At 40.1% G+C, this 21,842-nt stretch overlaps 1 long non-coding RNA gene across 1 annotated transcript in view; it reads left to right on the forward strand.

The window, feature by feature from the left end:
- Nucleotides 1-21,281, forward strand: part of LOC140357713 (uncharacterized) — a 24,525-nt gene extending 3,244 nt beyond the window's left edge. The window contains exon 2 of the long non-coding RNA XR_011926664.1: nucleotides 21,136-21,281. This is a non-coding gene — a long non-coding RNA (uncharacterized lncRNA). The remainder of the gene's footprint in view (nucleotides 1-21,135) is intronic.
- Nucleotides 21,282-21,842: the final 561 nt, after the last annotated feature.

The raw sequence follows: 21,842 nt of genomic DNA on the forward strand, positions 1-21,842 counted from the left end.
TCCCGAAAACACTCACCACTGCAGATCCTATACTCTGGGCTTGTGCCAGCACCATCAGGCCTATGGTCACTCCCTGTGGTCACTCACCAGCCTCCCCTCTCCTACCACAGCCCAGGGCACAGGCCACAGACGAGATGGAGGGGAGAATTTATATGGGAGGTGCCAGGAACTGTTGTTGTACTCTGTTTGGACATATTTCTATGGAAACAGACAGAACGTTATAGAGGGGAATGGATATTGTGCATGCCATACAATTAAGCTAGTATTTGTTTTTAGTGGTGGACTGGAATTAAAATGGGCACAAATGTAGAAGTCAGAACTCCACTATTTTTACTAATGCACAGTCATGACAGAGATAGTTTGTGGGAAACCAAACCACAACAGTAAGAGAAGGCAGGATTATGCTCAGGTTGAATCTTGGACTGAGACAAATATAAAAGCTGAAACTTTGACAAATCTCCCAATAGAACATTTGAATCAAACCATCTGGGATTATTAAATGTAACATAGCATTTTAAAAAGGTAAATATGTGCTAATGTTCATAATTTGTTTGGCAACGTCCATCATTGTAGACCAAATCTAAGTGGTAAGTAAGGAACATTTCTAAACATATCTATACCTTTATATAAAATAATACATTATTACAACCTATTTACACATTAAAGACTTTGAATAATTTAACCTATGGAATTAGGTGACGTGATCTTTCCAGAAGACCTTAAATGCTCCTATTCTATAGCACATTTCATGCCAATTTACAATCCATTTAGTGTCTGACAGTTTTATGGGATGTTGAGCAACAGTAGGAGTGTTCGCTGTAGGCCAAACATGGCACGTCTCAGAGTATTTTTTTTTTGTAAAGGTGAGCGTTGACTGCTCCGTGCCCGAGGGTGAACAAAGTGCGTGCAGCTCAGGACTTTGCTCATGATATGTGCTCCTAAATCACTATCTGCTGCTGCATTAATAAAGCGTTACATGAGGGACTCTACCACAACATGGAGACACTAGGCAATGACCTTAAAGTTGACAATATTGTTTACGATAGATAAACCTCCTCCTTTTAGGAGGAGTTATAGTTATATTTTGGTAGTTAGTTTGTAATGATGCTCGATGAACAGTTGAATGTAACAGTGACAGATCTTAAGTTCCATTTTGTATGTTGTACGTTATAAGAGGGCTTCATTCCAAGTGGATTATACCTTAATCAATCAATAGTTTTTAATAAACAGTATCTTGAGCTTGAATAATTTGTTATAATAGATCATAAAACCTACAATCTTTGAGTTGGTGTTGATTCCTTGATTCTGTTCTGTAGATTTTACGGTAAACAACTTAGAGACCTCACTCTGTTAATGTCAAATATTTTGCCACATATAATCTACCTAATAATACAGTATAGTATCTGCAATTTCACATTTTTATTTTTTAATTTTTTTTATTCATGTTCAACCCTGATCCAAAACAATGTCATGTGGTTCAAGTTAAAGGGATCATTTATCGTTTGTGAGAAAAATTGTCGAGCGTTCTTAGTCACATCTTAGTCACCTCTCTGTTTAGTCTGTTTACATTTAGAACGCAAAATCCAAGACTTCTGCTTTTCTCCCCTCGCTTAGCGTCGGGAATCGCTGCTGGCTCTTACAGCATCGATGTTGTGCTTAAAAATGTTTCTTTTGCGCAGGTTTTCAAAGCAGTACTTGGCATCGATTTTGTTTCTAACTGCGTGGACCGGTGCCAGAATCAACTGCGTGTTACCTGGGTTTGAGTAAGGCACGGCCTCAGGGTTGAACCAGGCGCTTTACTCACAGATAATAGTCTGGAGTGTGCGTGTGTGTGTGTGTGTGCGCACGTACAGGAGGGAGGAGGAAGACTGTCAAATGTAGCACATCTGCACAAATGTCGGGGATACAGAGACGTGGAGAGAAAAGTGTGCCCCGCTATGACTGCATTTCTTCCATGGTGTTGGGAGTGCTCACATGACACACGAGGTCTTCTGTAGTCTCAAACCGACCCAGTATATGTGTGAATAATAAGCTGTTATATTCTTTACATTATAGCACCACATTTCATTTGCAGTTACGGCCACTGTCATAAGTCGTCTTTCATCCAGACTTCCTCAAATAAGTGAGTAGTGTCCTTAAGGTCCAGGCCAGTGCATAACCCTTTGACAGAATATTACAATAGACCAATAGTGTTCAATGTGCTGGTGCTAAATGTGCTAAATGTGGCACAGATGACAGTGAAGAGAGTCCTTTGTGATGAAACACGTCTTCTATGACTAGGAGTGTCAAGATGAATTGGTTAATTGATAATTGTGATTATTCAGGTTACAATAAGAAGGAATAATCAGGACAAATTTAGAAGCAAAATGGATGAATTTAAATTCATTCTATACTCTCTATATAATCTATAATCTATAATAATAATCATGTTTCTTCTTACAATAGTGACATTTGATAATGACATCCCTATGTGGGTAAAAATACAAGTTGATTTTGCACAATATTTTCATTTTGATGCCAAAGCAAGGTGTTAAGAAGTACTTGAATAGTTGAACGCATGAAGATTATACACGTATAGTAGATTACTCTTTGGCTGAGGGAAAGTCCCCACCACTCTCCACCAGTGAAAGCGTCTTCTGAACACAGCGTCTCCAGTGCGAGGTGTTGATGTCGGGATAGAGCTGTCCTCACCTCCTCCTCTCTGTCCTACTGTCAGTCCTCTTATACCAGAGCCAGCAGCAACCACTAGTCCTGCGTGTGCACCAGACCACAGTCCCCCTGTAAGAGAGATGAAACCCGCACTGTGAGTCAGAGCAGTTTGGGCAGTCAAGGGTCACACAGAGGTCACACAGAGGTCACAGTGAGGTCACAGCCCCGGGTTCAGGCACTCCGGAGCCATTCCCCTGACCTCGTGCAGTCAGCAAACGCCCACTCAGCAGCAGAAGGAGTTCCAGTGTGACTGAGGGACTTAGACATAATAAGGGCTCTCTTCTTCTCTCTGGCTTTGGTCACTGTGGTCACTCTATTACCACGGCTATTAATAAGGTGATACATCATCCTCATCATCCTTTCAACACATGACAAGTTGAAGGAACTTGGTTCAAAACACCAACTCATCTCTTTCTGTTGTTTAGTCGTTGATTGAACAATATCATGGGCCACATCAAAAGCCTAGCATGCTAAAGGACATAGTTCTAATATGGATGAACACATCATTATTTATTCATGTGTTCATGTTTTTACTATTACACCTTGGTTAAAGGATTTAACTCAGTTGCTGTAATTTGTACCTGCATTTTTGATGGAATTTCACTTATTGATAGACATAGACAAAGAGATTCTGGTATTTGTCAATGTATCCTCACAAAGTGAAACTTCTGATGTAAAATGATAAATATTTACCACAGTAACTATCCCGCCAAAAGCCATAATCAGAAAAAACATGAGAATGTGTCATATGGACTTTGAAACAAATGTTTAAAAAACAAGTTCAAGTTTGTCTGTTTTATATTTAAATTAATGTATGTTAGCTTTTAGCTTTGAAACAAAAACACTTTTATACATATACATATTTACATCGTACATAAAAGTCGTAACATGCTGCCTGTGATTATCCATCTGTAACTCGCTCTCTGCTGTTATATTTATTTGGTAAGTTATTTATTTTAGCAAGATTCAGCTAATTCGTGTAGAGAATGAATGTAACTAGAAGTGAAGATCTGCACTACACAAATGAAATTAGCTGGGCGCTAACGTGGAAATGGCCTCTTTATGGGTCCGAAGTGACTTCACACACTATAGTTGCTACTGCCATTTTGAGGACGAAAGCAAAAAGTCTCAAAACATAGCATTACTTTTCTGTAACATACCCAAAGACCCCATTTGTCGCCAGAAAATGATTACTGTGGTCAGGAGGTACCAGCGGACTAAAGAAATCCCTCCAGAACGAGCTGTGAGCAGTTTGTTTCAGGTCGTTAGCAGCTGGCTAATGCTAGTTGACATATTATTGTGTGACTATGCTAATAAACGTTACTACTTGCAGATAGTTTTAACAAACCTAATTTCCAACTGTCCGGGTGTTATATTTTCAGACCAGACAGTCACTCACCCGCACATAGTCTGTGCTCTTGAAAGCTTTGAGGACTTTGTCTGGTGCAGAGGACTTGTGGACGAGGACGCTTGGATGTCCACAAAGGTTTATTGTTGCACGTTATCACTGTAGATAAGGATCAAAACCCAGAACGTCTGTCTTCTTGAAGTATCAATCATTTTCAATTTTCTGTGTAGTTTTTCATGACTATCTAACAGTGGAGCAACAGCATGTGGTAACGTCTTCAATATGGTAGTGACAACATATAAATCACGTGACTGAAACCCATGGATAGACCTACTAAACAAAAGCCCTAATACAATTCAGGAACTCAAACCTGGGACCTTCTTGCTGTGACATGAGCGTGCTAACCATCTCCCTATAGCTGTTGTTTCCATTCTGCAGGAGTTACAAGTTTAGATTTGACTTTTTCTTTATCTTTTGCACAATTTTCTACAAACCTTTTCTACATTCTTTGCATTCTTAATTCCGTTGTCGACCTAAAGAATTGACTTTCGCTGCAGAGAAGAGATTGTGCCGTCCCAACGATCAGATTAAAAGTGGGATTATGTGAGATGTATTTTTAGCAGTTTGGCTTCGGGGAGAGATTCACTTCTCTCTTTTCCAAACAGAAAAACTACAGAAGAACACTGTATTTGCTGCATGTCCTCGTGTGAACCCGTGACTTTTCCTCTGGCCGCTGTCATTTCCAGGCTGACATTTGTAATTTAGAGCTGGAGATGCACTGACATTCGGCCAGAGCTGCACAGTCAGACTCAGACGGGTGAAGTCCACTGCTTGTTATTTTCATGTAGATTTTGTGCATGCGCAAATAGAGATAAATACTTATTATACTAAATTACACAAATACTAAAATATTGCTATTAATTACACTACTACTACTACTTAATCGCTCAAAATGAGACACAGAGGTTGGGTTTTTTAAAAAGGGCTACATTCATAAATATGAGTCAGTGTGATGCCTCATCCATCCAGGGGTGAATTATGGTATAAAATGTTTCAAAAGGAGTCATCAACATTTCAACCTCCATTCACTAGTCATTTTCTATTTGAAAGTATTGGTCTGGGAAACTGTGCTCTGCTCTCAGCGCCACAGAACCTGCACCTTCAGATTGAAAGATACTTCAGCAAATCATTTCTTTTGGAACCTGTTACCACACACTGATAACCTGATTATTGGTATTTACCAGTATATGGTTTGAGGAGTGAAGTCATCTTTGATTGGATGAGAATAATATCTGAGTCTATCTGGTGAATTTACTCATCAAAACTAAATACACAAAATATATTACACCTTTTACAAGTAATTTTCAGTTCTGTTAATACCTTATATTCTTTGTTTAGAGAGAAAAGATGTGAGTGGTCTTAAGTAAGGCCCCTGGTTTCATTTTTTTTTATGCATATAGTACATAACAGATTTATATGATGAATTACAAATGTGATTAAATGGATTCGCGAACCTTGAATAAAAATCGTTACAAACCTTGTAGCCCACTAATGAGATAATGAGTGAGCAATGTGCAGAGAGTCACATCAAAACCAAGACGCCCGTGGTACAGAAGGACATTTAACACAACTCCCATCATTCCTCTCATCTCCAATCCCATCTGTGAGTCTACATGAGGCCCACAATATAAGATATGTGACATTTGATCCTGGCTCGTTACCAGAGACGTTGAACGCGCCTGAGTTCCTCCCTCCACATGTGATCTGGCTGTATGTGTCGGTGCCAAACATGCTGTGAGATCTGTGAGCGGTCTCTTCTCTTTGGTTTGGCTCCGTTATAATTGGCCGCTGTTTCCATTTGGTTCTTTACAGTATCTGCCACATGGACTAAATACGTGTTGGCACTGGATGAAACCGATTTGCCTCTCATAAATAGCAGTAAGTAATTGAATATTGGGTGTCACCAGCAAGAAGTATTTAGCGTCTTTCTTGTAATTGAAAACATTGTAAATCCAAAGTGTTGTTAGTTAGTTTGAAGAAGTTGTGGAGAATTTTGGCAAACAATATGAGACAGTTTAGCTCTTTGAGGGTTTGCGACGCTCTGTTTCCCTCAGCAACACCACATAAGATCTCTGCTTATCCTAATGGAAACTGTTAAAGCACGTGACCCCCTTTTCCAAATCTTTTCCACATCTAACTACAGTACAGGTCTGACCATTTTATCGCTAAATGTTAAGAGTCTGTTTACTGTCTTTTATGTGAGCAAACGTCACTTAGCACACAAGCTACATAGAGAAATATACACTTATTTTGTATCTCTAGTTTTCATCTTTCCCAGCACAACTGTGAGGCCTGTGTGAACACTCGGTCGAACTGTTTGTTTGTTTTGTGTCTGTATTTTATTCCCTGTCTGCTCCACTTCCTGGTTTGTGCAGTCTCACAGTTTTTGAGATCAAAGCAGTGGAAAGTCTGCACCAAAATAGACAGGTCAATCAGGGATATGATTGATGGGTTATGAGGCAGTGACCCTCAGGTGGGGGCAGGCGTGCGGTGACGTGCTCACTTGTCTCAGGCACAGAGAAGGTCAATAGAGCAATGTGTGATTAGAGGAAAGAGGGTTTTGTTCATGGAAAACGTCCCCTGTTTGGTTCGTCAAGGGCCTATTCGGTGTGGAGTTTGCATGTTATCCCTTAAAAATCCTTAAATAAAAGGTATCCATTATATAAATGTAATATTATTGTATGATTGAGTACAGTGTATGAATCTATCTCGAGCAGAGAGCAGCATAATCAGCTTCCTTCAGCCTGTGGAGGGCCAATTTTTGCACTTCTTCATCGGAAGTAGTTTAGGAGGCACATTTAACCTATTGATTTGTGTTGGGAGCATGTGGGGTCAGGGGAAGTTCATGAGGCGTGAACAGGCCAACAGGGTGAGATGACGGGTCGCTGGTCGGTTGGGGAGCAACCTGTATCTGGAGTGTAATGGAAACATTTGTGCTGTTTTGTGATATGCACTGAATAAACCAGGCCCGGGTCTACAGGGTGCATTGCAATCTGATTTAAAAGTGTTTTCACCCTCATTTCATGCGATGACACTTAATGCCTCTGTCAGTTCTAGATCCTGGTCTGGCATAAACATGTGTTTAATTCATACATCTGTGATACAACGGGCAACATGCATACATAAACATTAAGTGTATGTGTACAAGGCTGTCCTCTTCTGCCCCGTGCCTGTTGTTGTTTGCGTGTTGTGAGTGGATGTCTGAGGTTGGAGACTGCCATAGCAGCACAATCAGCTCTCTGCAGTCGGCTTGTGGTTCACTAATTACCCCACTAGTGCACTTTACCTTAAGTGGTGAATTTAAGAAGACCACAGTTAAATTTAGAGTGTTGGCAAAAACAGTAGTTTAACTGCTGACATGGCTAAGCTGTTTACAGAGACAGAGACTCATGTAAACATGGCATCTGTCTAATTTATTCAAACTGCTCCAAGGAAAGACTGCCGGGAGAAGTCCACAGATGTTTGTTGTTGATCCTTTGTTGTTTTGTGAAACAACAAACTACAGGGTTATTAGAGATATCTGTGGAAAGATAAAAGACAGAAAAAGGCTCGAAAAAGACTTGAAGCCTAAACTGTGTGCTTATGTAGACTCAGTATGGCCATCACCATCAGTATAGGCCATTGTTTGGTATGAAATGCAACTGACGCTTACCAGAACCTTTTGGTAACCCTCTTGGATTGCTGCCTCAATTTACCCTTGAGGTTTTACTGGAGTACAGAATTTAATAGTATTTTTGTTGCCAGTCATATTAGGTACTCCATGGTGGATCGCACTTACTGATGCTTTCCTTCACCCAAAGCATTTACACATCTGTTTGAAACCTGCTACATTAATATCCAAGCAGCTTGAAAAACTGCCATCAAAGTAAAAACTATTAAAGCCGTTTTAAATAATCTGTTTATTTTCAGCCGGATTGATATTCTGCGAATCCTTACAAAAAAGTTCACATATTAAAGCTGAACCACTTTGAAAACAGTGGATTAACACATCACAAGTTAGAAATTTATTGACGGCTAAAAGAGAAAATCAAACTGGAAAAGTGTTCATGAAATCCAACAACAAGCAGCTTCTCTCCTTCATCTGTGGCTCTGAAAGTCTTAGTCATCTTCACAGCGCCTCACAAGCAGCGCTCTGTGACATGGCTCATCACAGCGAGGCCAGCCACCCCATGTCTGCCCATTTATTAGCACTTTACCTCCAAAAAAAGTTAGAAAAAAAAGTTTAGGTGAAGAAGACTTTTCGTCTTTGAGGGTTTGAAGGAATCAGTTGGAAGGAAAGTGGATTGAAGTGGAACATCTTGAAGATTCCAGCCCTATAACACATTAAGAGATGTTAGAAAGAGGCTCATGCTCAGTGACAGTATTTGTCTTGATGTTGACATATCCATTTTTAAATCTAACCCTGTGATTTAGCTTTCCGTGGGGAAGCGTTTAAATAAGTTGCATACTTGATGCTGAGACAAATGTTCTGTGTCCTATTCATTGAATATAAGGTGCCAGTCTCAAACAAGGAAAAGGATATTTCTATATATAACAACGAAATAACTATGGATACTCATCTGATTCACATCTAAAACCTTTAAGATGCACCACGTAACCTTTCTGGGGGAGGGTCCGCCACCTGTTTGTCTCATGGAGCTGTTCATTTTTTTTGGCCTGAAATGTTCTATCTATGTTGCAAGTATGATAAATAACTTCCAGGGCCCTAGTTCTATGAGCGTTCTATGGGTTTGTCCAAAGCAGGAGTGGGTCTGTGGTCTAGCTTTTTGCATTGTTAACCACCGTCAGTGGCATTGCAAGGATGTCATGGGGCAATGAAAACAATTATAAGCACTTTTATTACATTTGTATGGTTCTTCTGCTTTGCAATAATGCCAAAGTAGTTATTGCAGGCGCTGAACCCCAATGTCATTAAGTATAAAAGGTGACTTGTCAATTAAATTCAATTACTGTAATGAGACAGTTGCAGCCTAAGGACAGCCCTCTGGTGGCCCTTGGTGATCAAGAGACCTCAAGAAATTGTGCATCTTGCTTGTTGTGTATAGTTGTGCTGATAAGTTCTCATCTCCGCATCCTCCGCTCCCCCTGCACCACACAGACATGCTCCTCTTGTGTTCATATCTAAAGTACAGAAGTACCACTGACTTTACTGACATGTATGTACAGTAGCAGGAGACGAGGACAGCACCCAGAGATCTCCTGTGTGCTGCTTGTAAAGGGCTAGCCACTAGCGGGCTCACCGCTCCAAACATAACTGTGTCTTCAAAGGGCACCACTCTCTTGACTCATCATCAGTTTAGTGCCATACTGTGAAACATTCTGGGCAAAGCAGTAGCATCCCCGTGAAGATAGATTAGGTGGCTGTCTATCTACTAGAAAACTTGCATACAGTAAATACACCTTTAAAGCATATCAAATATGATGTTAAAAATACAGAAGGCTAAGGTAGTGACACTGCAGATGGAGAACAAAACTATGAATCACCTGGACCAAACAAGACAAGCAGATGATAAACCATGAGGCTTGATTATGAGCTTTCTTAACCAGCATGTAAAAGAGACCTCCAGTACAAAGACAAAAGAATGTTCTTCTTACATTCGATATGAGGTTCGGTAACAGAGAGAAAAGTTAGCCACGTCTGCAAGGAATTCAAAAAGACAACTGAGGCCTGGTTTTTCATTCCCAGCGACTCTTCTGATACTTTAGAAGGTAAAAAACACATGCTCAAAGCCCCAGCAGAGGCAGAGGTACTCAGAGGTACTCAGAGGTACTCAGAGGTACTCAGAGGTACTCCTCACAGATAACTGAACTGCAGCAAGAGGTGGAGTTCAAGTGATGGTCACATAATGGGACATTTCTGTTGTTTTGAGGAGAGTGATGATTTTAACATGATTTATTTGTTTTTGGCATCAGACTTTATGTATTAGCGGTCTGTTTTGTACATAAACTTTGTGTCTGTGACATGCATCATCTTAGTGCAAATGTAGGAGATTGGGTTTGTTGTAAAATTGTAAATGGGGAAAACATCCCCAGAAGGTGGCGGAGGAGAGTCTGGGGAGGTAGAGTATCCAATTCTTTGAGAGGATTAGTATGTTCGGGGCCCTTCATTAGGAATGGCCTTTCCCTTCTTTTTACAATATTTTATACAATCAGGTTTTGGGTTCAGTGCATTTTTTTGGCATGAACCCTTTTGTTTTTCTTATCTTTTCATCTGCCACATGTTTGTGTAGATCTTGTATTTGTGAGCTGTTTTCAACCAGAGTTTTATAACATTTGTAAATTAACAAGAGCAAAATCAACACAATCAATTGATATATTTGGAATATACTCCTGGGAGCAGGGAAAAGGCCATCACAATAAAATAGATGACACAAGCTGAGCCGAGGATAAAAGGTCTCGGCCGATATTATAAGTGACAAAAAATTACAAATTAGAAAGACTCTGGACTAAATATTTACATGTCTTTTTTGTGCTTTTCTTTGGTTTGCTTTGTTCCCTCTGGTCTCGTTCTGTTTAATTTGTCAGTTGTTAATTTCTTTTAACATTTTTGAAAAATGTAACATATCAAATATATAAAAAGTTGTCATTAATGTACCTTGTTTAATTGCGAGATTGACAAAAAGAATTGTGAGTGATCAAGTTTAATATATACTTCATCCTGATAATTGTATATATATATAGTATGTAAATAGTGTTTGGATGTGTGTGACTGACTGGACGAGTGATTGTATTAATATACTTGTACTTTCTATATATATTGAATTTTGTCAGACTGCAGGTGGAATAGAGGAATTTTGCCACAACTTGGCACAAAACATGTTTCATCTTTTGTAGATTTTTTTTTTTATATGCACTGCCCCTGATAAATAAACAAATAAACAAAACTAAACATGAAAATAATACTTTTACATTGTCTGTAAGTTCACCCGCATTATAACATTTCGCAGCTTGCCTAAGGATCACATTTTTGTACAAACAATATACAGTATGCAAAGTAATTTCTTTCTAAGAGCGCGGTGCCTTTGAGGGGCCGATGCATTGTTCCATATTTCCATTTCTCCTTCCGGTCGCACTAAAGCAGAGTTTGATGTCCAAGGCCCGCCGTTTCCTGTGATGCTATTGAGTTTTTTCAGGAGCCGGTGTAATGGGGCTTTTTGCGCTGTAAAACACATTGACAAAAATAGCAGATCAATGGCTGGCGGCTAGAGGCTGATAATGACCCCGGCCCCTGTGCGAGCGGAGCAGGTGGGAGTGTAGGTGGTCTCTTCCAGCAGCGCTCATGTGCTTCACTCCACTCTTACTCACACGTACGTACAGCACATTCAAACACAACAGTTCAAATGCTGCATAGCCTTCAACGTTTAGCCTCAGACAACTCTTGAACACGCTGTTTTAGTTTTGTTCTGCCTCGTATTTGAATATCTGCAGTATCAAATATGTTGAAAAGCATATACAAAGCAATAGATAATATTATATCAGAGAAAACCAGAAGGCTAATTACAAATGCATGATATATTCTTTATAGCAAAGAATTGGTGAAGGTTTAATGAATACTGGACAACTTCACACCAGTGCTATGAATTTCATGGAGCTACTTAAAGGTTTCTCCACCTATTTGTGTGAACGTCAACATAAGGTGGAAAAGTAACTGAGTAGCTGTTTTGGTAATTGTATTTTTTGAGCAAATCTTAAATTCAGTATAATTTTAGCCATGCATGTAATTGTAATTAGCAAGGATTTACTGAGTATTGAGTAATCGTCCTGGGGGTCTCTCTGGGTGGAGTCTGCATGTTCTCCCTGTGTTACCGTGGGTTCTCTCCGGGTTCTCTCTGGCTCCTCCCACCGTCCAAAGACATGCATGTGTTTAGGCAAAATTGGTGACTCTAAATTGGCCATAGTGAATGAATGTGAGAGTGAATGGTTGTCTGTAATGTCTATGTCTCTGTGTTTGCCACTGTCCAGGGTGTACCCCGCCTAAGGCCCGAAGTCACTGGGATATGCTCCAGTCACCCGCGACTCTGAAAGGGAACAAGCGGTAGAAAATGGATGGATGGATATAATCGTCCTAATGCTCTATATCTTATCACTGTCCTTTTCTATACCTACACACACAACAGCACTGCATCGCCCGCTCTGATTGGTCAAAGAGCAGAAAATACACAGATTATGAAACATTAATTCATCTTAAAAACAGTTTAATTAATCACAACAGATTGATCTAAATGCTACTAAAATTGCATTAAAAGAAAAGTTCACAGTAGTGTTCTGAGTACCGGTAATGTTTTTCATGTGTACTCTATACTTTTACTTAAGAACACATTTGGCAGCTGTAGTGATTACGTACACATTTTCAGTTCTCTCTCCACCACAGCAGGTACAGCAGGACTGAATGGTATCAAGAGTTGATTCATAGACAGCACTGGCCCCTCTTGTGTCCAATACATTTGAAGGTCCATCATTTTTAACAGCCCCCTTTGATCCCTGACCAGATCTCTAATAAACCTTCCTCTCCTCTGCTAACCAGAACATCTGCTGAACTACATGAAACAATCAAGAAACTTTTTAACACGTGTGAGTGGTTCTCTCTCTTCTTTCACCTGCACAGGCCCCTCTATTGTCCCTGTGTTTGATGTTCTCACTTGTAAGAGCAGAAATGGTGAGTCACCCTGAGCCCTGACCCGGGATCAGCTCTGGCACAGACTGCAGGCCCGTGACTTTGGTGCTGGTGCTCTGTTAATATGATAAAGTCCTTTTTTGGCTTTTTAAGTTAGTCGAGATTTAAATAGATACAGGTGGATCATAAGCATCTCTGTGGGTGGTTCAATAACACAGTCAAAGCAAAGCCCACTGCCTGTTCATCTCGCACGCACAATCCTCTTCAACAAACTATTTGCAGCACACTCGATTTGCATCATTAAAAATAAACTGAAACAGATAGAGAAAAAACATAACACGGTTCAAACTAATGTTTTTTTATCTGTTTAATACTTTTTTCAGGGTTATATTGAAGTAAATATCAGGTGACATTGACTTTTCAATAGTATTAAAAAATGGTTTAAACGGTCAGGAAAATGTGTCTGTTGTGTGTAAATAATGTGCATTCTTTATGTCGCTTATTGATGAACTCAGCTCTACTTCCTATTATTTCAACATTTATTAAAAAAAAAAAAAAAAATACTGAAGAAAACTATGATCACTATTTACCACATCATATGTACTGCCCCACAAAATTAAGTAATAATAAATAAAAAAGAGATATGGACTTTAAATGAAATAAATTGTCTGCTGCTAAGGCAGTCATTCTCATTAGGCAGTCTAGTATGTACAATTACATTTACTGATGATCTAATCTTTCATGTCCAAACATCTCTCAACATAGTTAAGAGACATTTAAACACAAGCATTATGGTGAGCTGAGAGACACCACCTGCTGCTGAGGCGGTTCTTTCAGACAAACGGAGGTTATTATTGTGAAAGTGAAGTTAAAGGTGGAGGGACAGCCGCTGGTGCTGAATCATCATGGCCTTCAGCACATGCAGGGTGTGAGACAGAGGATGACTGGGTGGCGCTCAACACTCAAACAGCACTAGTTTGTCTGCCTTTAACACAACATGTTCTAAATTGACTAAAGTTTGATTCATTTTTTTACATAAACTCTTTTGTTATGAGTGTGTGTTTTCTTCCTCAAAAGACAAATGTAATTTTTTCTTATTTTTTCCCCCCAAAACTTTTAAAACATGGAATTTTCAGATGCACAATTCTAACAACCAAGTCAAGTTGAACTGACAGGTATATCAGCTCATAACTTGCTGGCTGTGGAGGCAGGGGACAGGCCAATTCATCTGGAAGACACAATTTACTTTTTAAGGTTTATTCTCTCTTTCCCTGTCCCCACCTTACACCAGTTTGTACCTTGTGCACCTGTGGCCCATCTTTCTCCTCCCACTTCTTCCTTATTACAGCAACATCCCGAGCAGAGCCTTCTTGTAGCACACTGTTTGCCAATAGGGGGCCTGGCTGCGTGACTGCAGCCACTTTACCGTGGCTCATTCACTGCCATGTGGACTCAGCAGGTGCCTGTACTAAAAACAGCTAAAACACATAACCACAACCTACTTTCTTCTATGCATCTATGTATCAATTAAGATCAGAGGGAAGGCAAAGTAACCCCGGGCAAATCATCTGCACAGTTAATGGCATCAACTTCTCCTGGATAACACTTTCAGGCTGGCATATGGAAGCGGGGAAGGAAGTGCTATTGAATGCTTAAGTCTTTTAGCATTGATTGCACTTGTTTTGTCGCGCGTCACTCATTCAAAAGTCAGTATCCGTGTCCTTCCTCGTAGATGTGACTTCCTGGCTTTCACACGGTCTGTGCAGGGCAGAAAGGATGTTCTGACAGATAGAGCATCCTGTCTGCAGCGTTTCACCGCGGTTCTCTGAAAGAGTTGATAAAGAACAGGCCTTAACGGTGAACTGATCAGGACAACGAGATGTAAAGCGGTAAACAGCCCACATTATGATTATCAGCCACATTATGATTATCAGCCACATTATGATTATCAGCCCACATTATGATTATCAGCCACATTATGATTATCAGCCACATTATGATTATCAGCCACATTATGATTATCAGCCCACATTATGATTATCAGCCACATTATGATTATCAGCCCACATTATGATTATCAGCCACATTATGATTATCAGCCACATTATGATTATCAGCCACATTATGATTATCAGCCCACATTATGATTATCAGCCCACATTATGATTATCAGCCACATTATGATTATCAGCCCACATTATGATTATCAGCCACATTATGATTATCAGCCACATTATGATTATCAGCCCACATTATGATTATCAGCCACATTATGATTATCAGCCACATTATGATTATCAGCCACATTATGATTATCAGCCCACATTATGATTATCAGCCCACATTATGATTATCAGCCCACATTATGATTATCAGCCCACATTATGATTATCAGCCCACATTATGATTATCAGCCACATTATGATTATCAGCCACATTATGATTATCAGCCCACATTATGATTATCAGCCACATTATGATTATCAGCCACATTATGATTATCAGCCCACATTATGATTATCAGCCCACATTATGATTATCATGAAATTGCTGCAGAGGTCAGTGTTTACGATACTGCCTCGCCTCAGACAAGGTTACTGTGGGAGCGTTTGTCTGATGACATAATAGAACATAAACAAACGCATTGACAGAAACTAAGCAAAAAGTGTGCTGTGTAAAAATGTAGAATGGTGATTTTATGAAAATGTATCTCAAAAAGAAGTAACAATAACTGCTTTTCAGCATTTTATCTGCTTTTACCTGACATAATCCATAATCATATTTTTATTGTAATAGATACAGTATATGCCTATTGGCAATAAGCTCATAATGATCTAAGCATAGATCATTATGCATGTTAAGACTATGGGGGTTTCACATAAAGGATATGGGAGGTTAGATTAATGCTTGAATCTTCTGCTTTCTCTCTATGATGCACTGGTGACCTAAAATGTTAATGGACTCAAATATAAGTATATGAATATTTTTTTTCTATTCATTCATTCATTCATTTCATTTCGTTATAGTTTGAATAAGGTCAGAGGGGTACACACTGGATTTAATAAGTAATTACAGGGACAATAGAGGGAAAATTATGAGGGCTGTCAGATTTAGATATCATTTTTCCAGCATTTTTATTCTTATCATTACTATTATTATTTTATTTTTAAACAAATACAGAAAACAACAGAACATGACACATAAAATAGACAATACAAGCACAAGAAATCCAAATAAAAAGAAGAAAAAAAAACGAATCTAAAGTTCCATTTAGTCCAAAGTGAATTGATTGATTTTTTTTGGCTATTTTACAAATATCAGTTATAATTTGTGTCCAGTCTTTCATTGTTGGCTCAGTTTGTGTCATCCATTTCTTTGTGATGGACTTCTTCCTTGCTGCCAAATGTGAGATGGCGATGTCAAAAACAATCTGCAGTGCTTTGTCAATTTCAGTCCAATATTTCTGAACAGTTGGACATTCCCAAAACACATAAATACTGGCGGGCCACTTAGCAACCACAATTTCTCCAGCAACTCATATTTTCCAGCCATTTTAAATGTTATAGTCATAGGAACATAACCATTAGCCTCAGAGAACCCCCAGCACACAACCGCACGGACGAGGCAGTCGGACGAACTGGCTCCCATCTGCGAAGACAGGAAGGGAACGGCTCCACGTTACATTGTGCTCAGAAAATATTGGAAAAGTCCATGAAAAGAACGGAACAGCCGGAGCCATGGGTCAGACGGATCATTCACTGGAATACTGCTGTTTCCCCCTTCTTTATCCAGCTGCTATTGTTACCAAGGGAGGCCGGGTCAGAGGTCACGTAGAAGCTCCTAGACAAACCTCAAGCTTTTCAAGGCATTGCAAGAAGAAGTGTATTGCAATGTGTGGGTGTACTCCGTGGCCCCTAGGAGCAGCAGTCACGCCGTAAACACTGTGTTTAAAGCGATCAATAACATCTTCTGACGGCGGCGAGTGTGTGAGGTTTGAGTGTGCGTGAGCGGGTGTGTGGGCTGCGGGGCCACCCTCGCCACAGCTGCTCTGCCCAAAACAATCAGATAATGCAAGTCTGTATGTGAGCTGACAGGCTGTTTTCGCTCACTGCAATCGTCCACAGCAGCGTAGCCTCCAGTGCATGCATCTCGCACACAAAATCCCTCCTTCCTCTTGTCTTTTTTGTATTTTTTTGATGTGGTCTTGGGAGAACCCTGTGTAAAGCATTCTTTCTGCCGCTTTGAAGTTCTTCCACACTGTTTCTCCTCATCTTGCCTCTCTTTTATCTTTTTTTTTTATTTTTATTTTTTTAACAAGGAACAAGATACTAGCCAAACGCACGCTATTTACCACATGTTCTACCTGAAAAACTTGAGCTGCCACTAGAACAGGAGCTATTGTTTTCTTAAAAGATCTCTCACGCAGAAATACCTTCTGAAGTGGCGGCGAGTCAGTTTGAAAGGTTTTGATGTCATTTCAGTCTTGAAGGCGCCGCTGCCTGGAAAGTGCTTGGGCAAAAATGAGTTGTATCGTTGCGACTGACTAGTTCGGGACTTGGGAGTTGTTGTTCTCCACAGGTCGCTCCCCCACTCGCTGCGCTGTCACACGCCCGTGCACATGCAGAGTGAGAAGAGATCAGAGCGGATGCAAAACCAAAGCAAGAACAGCAGTCACAGTCAATTTAAATTAGGTCCAAAAGGTTACAAAAATGGATAAACTTGAACTAACTTTGTCGCAGGGCCTGGACACGTGGTGGTAGAAAAGAGGTTGAGGAGGCTGATTCTTCTGCTGCTGCGGTGAAGAGGGGTTGCAGAAATGGAAGGAGGGGAGAGACATTTATCTGATTCTGATGGGTTTCAACTTCTGTAAACATTTTGTGGACTTTTTCCCATTTTATTTAAATTTTGAATTAACATGGCAACAAATGTTTCATCATTCTAAATCCCATGGAATGTCTGGAAGGTAATTCATCTCTCTGGAGGCCTGTAGGGTAGGACTCTGCAGCAAACTGTTGGGTTAAAAGATATTTTATTGATTCTTTCTGGATTCTGGAGAGTATAATTCAGTTAGTTTGTTTTTAATGTCATGTTTTGTTGTTTTTTTTCTACAGGGAAAAACTCAATGAGATAAACTCCCTTTTTCATGAGTACCCTGTTGAATACAAAACACTTTAATGGCATACTGAGGAACATTCCTGGCAAAACAATAACCTTTATATGGAGACAAGCAGGTGGCGAACCCCCTTTTCCCGAACAGTTACTATGTGGAAACTGTGGACATTGGGATGTTGTGGATTCACTTCTGGTCTTGACGCTTTTCCGATATTCTACATTCTATGAAATAAAGTCTTTGGGTCACAGAATCTTACAAAAATTTACAAAAAAATACAATATAATAAAATATATTCCCCTATGAAAAAATGAATCCTGAACTTGTGTCTGATCCCCATGTTCAGAGCCAGGGACAGTAGCTCAATGAGTCAGCACCATTAGTTCCGTTAACTTCACTGATGCCTATAGTTGAAAGTTCACAGTAAAGTATGTTAAACAGATGTTACAAATTCATAATGACTTATTCACTCCTGTATTGTGCCATGCAGCTGCCCTCAAAGCACAGCTGCAATGACAGGAGGAATCTGTGCATTGTTGACTTGTTGGTCACATAAACGTTGGATATTTTAGACAAATCAATCTACTTTACAGCCTGTTTTAGCAGCAATACTTTTCACTTGTTCTCTATTTAAACCAACAGAGTTCCCGCTGGACCGGAAGTGCGATCACAATGGAAGTGGCGAGCACGTCTGAAGCAGAAACACCAGTATAAATTGATTTGATTCAATCCACTTTTGTCGAACAAGAATTCTGGAGGTTCAGAAACAAGAGTCAGGTGTCATGTGTCATGCCGTGCTCTAGGGTTCAAAATATGGATTGTGCTCCTCTTCATAGAATCAGTTTAACCCAGATTCCTGCTGCAGGCTATAAGAGACACCAAAATACTCTCTCTTTGAACATGATCTAAACCCAGCTTTCTACTGTTATTTCATCCACAGATATTTATACAATCCAACCTCAAACTTGCCTCTGAGGCTTTTCAAACCTTTGAGTGTGCCACAATAAAATTCCTGAAATCCCTGTTAAAAAAGACCCAAGCATCAAAGAACACGGCAGAATTAACTTGCGACAACAATTAAGATTTTATTTTGCGATACTGGTTGAACGGATTCCAGACCATTTGGATGTAGTGTGTTTACTACGTAAGCAAAGCAAATGTCAAGCCATATGGGGTTTAACATATGCTTTGAAAGGTATGCTAAATTGGATGTGGAGTGGTGTGATGTCAGATGCCTTAACATTGGTATTTTGTGTTTTACTGCTTATGATAATGTATGATTTTTGAGCACAACATTGTGGAAAATTGACGATTGCCAGCAGAAGACGCAAGGGCTAGTGAAGCTGTGCACACGAGGTTTAAAGCAACAGAGCTCGAGATTGTGTTGTCATATTTTTTCTTTTTAGAATATTCAAACTACTAAACTTAGCGTTCATTTAAAGTCACCTTATTCCGGAGGTTTCCCTGAGCACCACCATCCAATGCAACCCTTCTTCCGGTTGTATTAGTTAACATCTGGATGAAAGAAAATAAGTTCTACACAGATTAAAAAGTTGTTTTCAGGCCGCCCAGGGAATTTGTGCATTATTGACTTGTTGGTCACATGAACACTGGACATTTTACACAAAGCAATTTCATTTATAGCATAGGTGAATAGACCCTTCCAGAAGTAATCATTCAGTCCTTGTTGTGCACACAGTCTGGTACTGGTAAACAGTCTTTCTAAGTTCACTAATTCATTGGATTTGTGATGATTGCTTGGTAAAACAAAACAAAATAAATCCATGTCAAGCTGTATTTGTGGTGCTTTGTTGTCCAGCCTAATAAGTTATATATAAGAAGTCTTTATTACATGGCCAATCGCTGATGGTTACAATTTGCACGAAATGGTGTTTTATAGACCTGGTTTGGTTACGATTGGCGGCTAATGCTAACTGTTCCATTGAGGATGCATTGGATCTAATGCTCGGAGCCAATGTGACATAACCTGATAGGACCAACCCTACTGGGACCAATGACTGGGACATTTTTGGAGAAAGAGGAAACCGGAGAACCCAAAGGAAGCCTTTGCAGACAGCACAGGCTCCATCCGGTCTGGAACCCTTGTGAGGTTAGGTTTTTAACCCAATTCTGACTGAAGTGAAAACGTAATATAGTATATAGGAAACCTACACATACATGGATCGTGCCTTCTCTTTGACTCCATCCACTACAGCACAAGCTGGGAGTGATTTGAACATTACAACACAGAGCTCAGAGGGCAAGAGGTAAGAGGAAAAACATGTCCGGAATGCTCTCTCAGCCAGTGGGTGCCCAGTTTGGGCTCCTAACAAAGTGAAGAGAACCAAAAAGCAGGACAAAAAGGAAACAAAACCAAGAATAAATGGTGTCTCTATCCTTTATGTCTTGGGACTGTAAGACATTTTTTTTATGCAACATGAAATCCCTGTTTATTTCAAACCAGGCAACACTTTAAGACAGAAACTAGTTCACCCTAAGGACAAGATACACAAAAACAGAGCAATGTAGTGTATTATATTCAATAGAGTGAAGAAAACTGTAAAGAGCGGTACATAGGCGAGACTAAACAGCCTCTGCACAAGAGGCTTTATCAACACAGCCACAGAGCGCCGTGGATCTCCCACTTAAAGCCTCTAATCACTCTGTTGAAGACAGTGAGGTGAAGATTCTAAGCAGGGAGAAAAGATGGTTTGAAAGAGGAGTTAAGGTGGCAATCTTTGTTAAGAATAGAATACATCTTTAAACCGAAATGGAGGTTTAAGATTCAACCTTCCAGGTGTATATAATAGTGTTTTTAAACCCTGGAGAGAGACGCCCAGGGCATTATGATGCTGATCAGGTACTCAGTGATGAGGGACTAAAAGTCAGGTTACAATAAGATTTTGATGCCCATTACAGGGCTGTTGGAAAACAAATAAGAGTGGTCTCAAGTGAAACCAAAAACTCCCTTTATCAGAGGGTCCCGCCCGGTGGGCAGGGCCTACACAGGGTAGGATATAAAACCTGAGTTTCCAGACTCGATTTGCAAATTAAGAATGACTCTTGGATGAGAGTCGAAATGTTTTGTTTTTCTAAAACAGATGATACAACTGAATTTTTCTCCAAAGTTCCCCAGAATAATTCAAGGCCACCAAATATACTTTTAAAATCAAAATTATCTTTGATTGAACTGCTCTTTTTTCAATTGTATTTCAGATAAGTCCTGTTGCTATTCTGAGGCACATTGAGTGTCATATCTCCTGCTCTACCTCTTACATCTCACGACCATTTCAGGGCTACTTCTCTCTCCTGCTCCTGTCGGCATCGTCAGGTCCCCTTCCTCTTCCTCCATGGCAACCAGCAGACAAACAGGAAGCAGCTGTTACCAGGGAAACCAGCAGGAGCTACTGTGGTGCTACTGATGTAAAAAAAAGGAAAAAGGCTAGAGTGAAATGTAGCTGGCTGGCTGCTGTTAACAAAATCTCATTAGGCTGTGACAGAAGGATACAAAAAGGTTATTTCAAGCAGCTCCAGCAGTGTGAAACTGTTTTGTGTGTATATATATTCGCATCTGCGCAAGTAGTGTACCTGCGTGCAAGTCTGGGAATAGGCTGACTGACGCACAGAATAACAGACGCGCTTTGACAACTATTGAACCATTTACCCGCCTCGTCCTCCCTCACTCTTTCCCTCCTCACTCCCACACCTCCCACCATCTCCCCACCACGCTTGTCATCGTCTCCCTTGGTGTAAAAAGATTGCATATGGATCGTCTCATAATCCGATTCCATCACTTAGAATAGCTTCTCCTTGACGGGCTTCTCAATTTTTGCCCCCATACAAATTAACAGGATGAACCACTGGGGAACGTATTAGCATCCGTCCTGCCTGTGTGTCACTGTGGGGAATTAGCTTCACGCGGCTCGACACAGATCTCACCTGTGAAATGTGCAGAGGAAAGTGGATATTGGAGTTTTTGGATCAGCATGAAAGGGTTGGCT

This window comes from Eucyclogobius newberryi, unplaced genomic scaffold (genome assembly GCF_026437365.1).
Source record: "Eucyclogobius newberryi isolate DKJ021-1_F unplaced genomic scaffold, fEucNew1.0.hap1 SCAF_13, whole genome shotgun sequence".
NCBI lineage: Eukaryota > Metazoa > Chordata > Actinopteri > Gobiiformes > Gobiidae > Eucyclogobius > Eucyclogobius newberryi.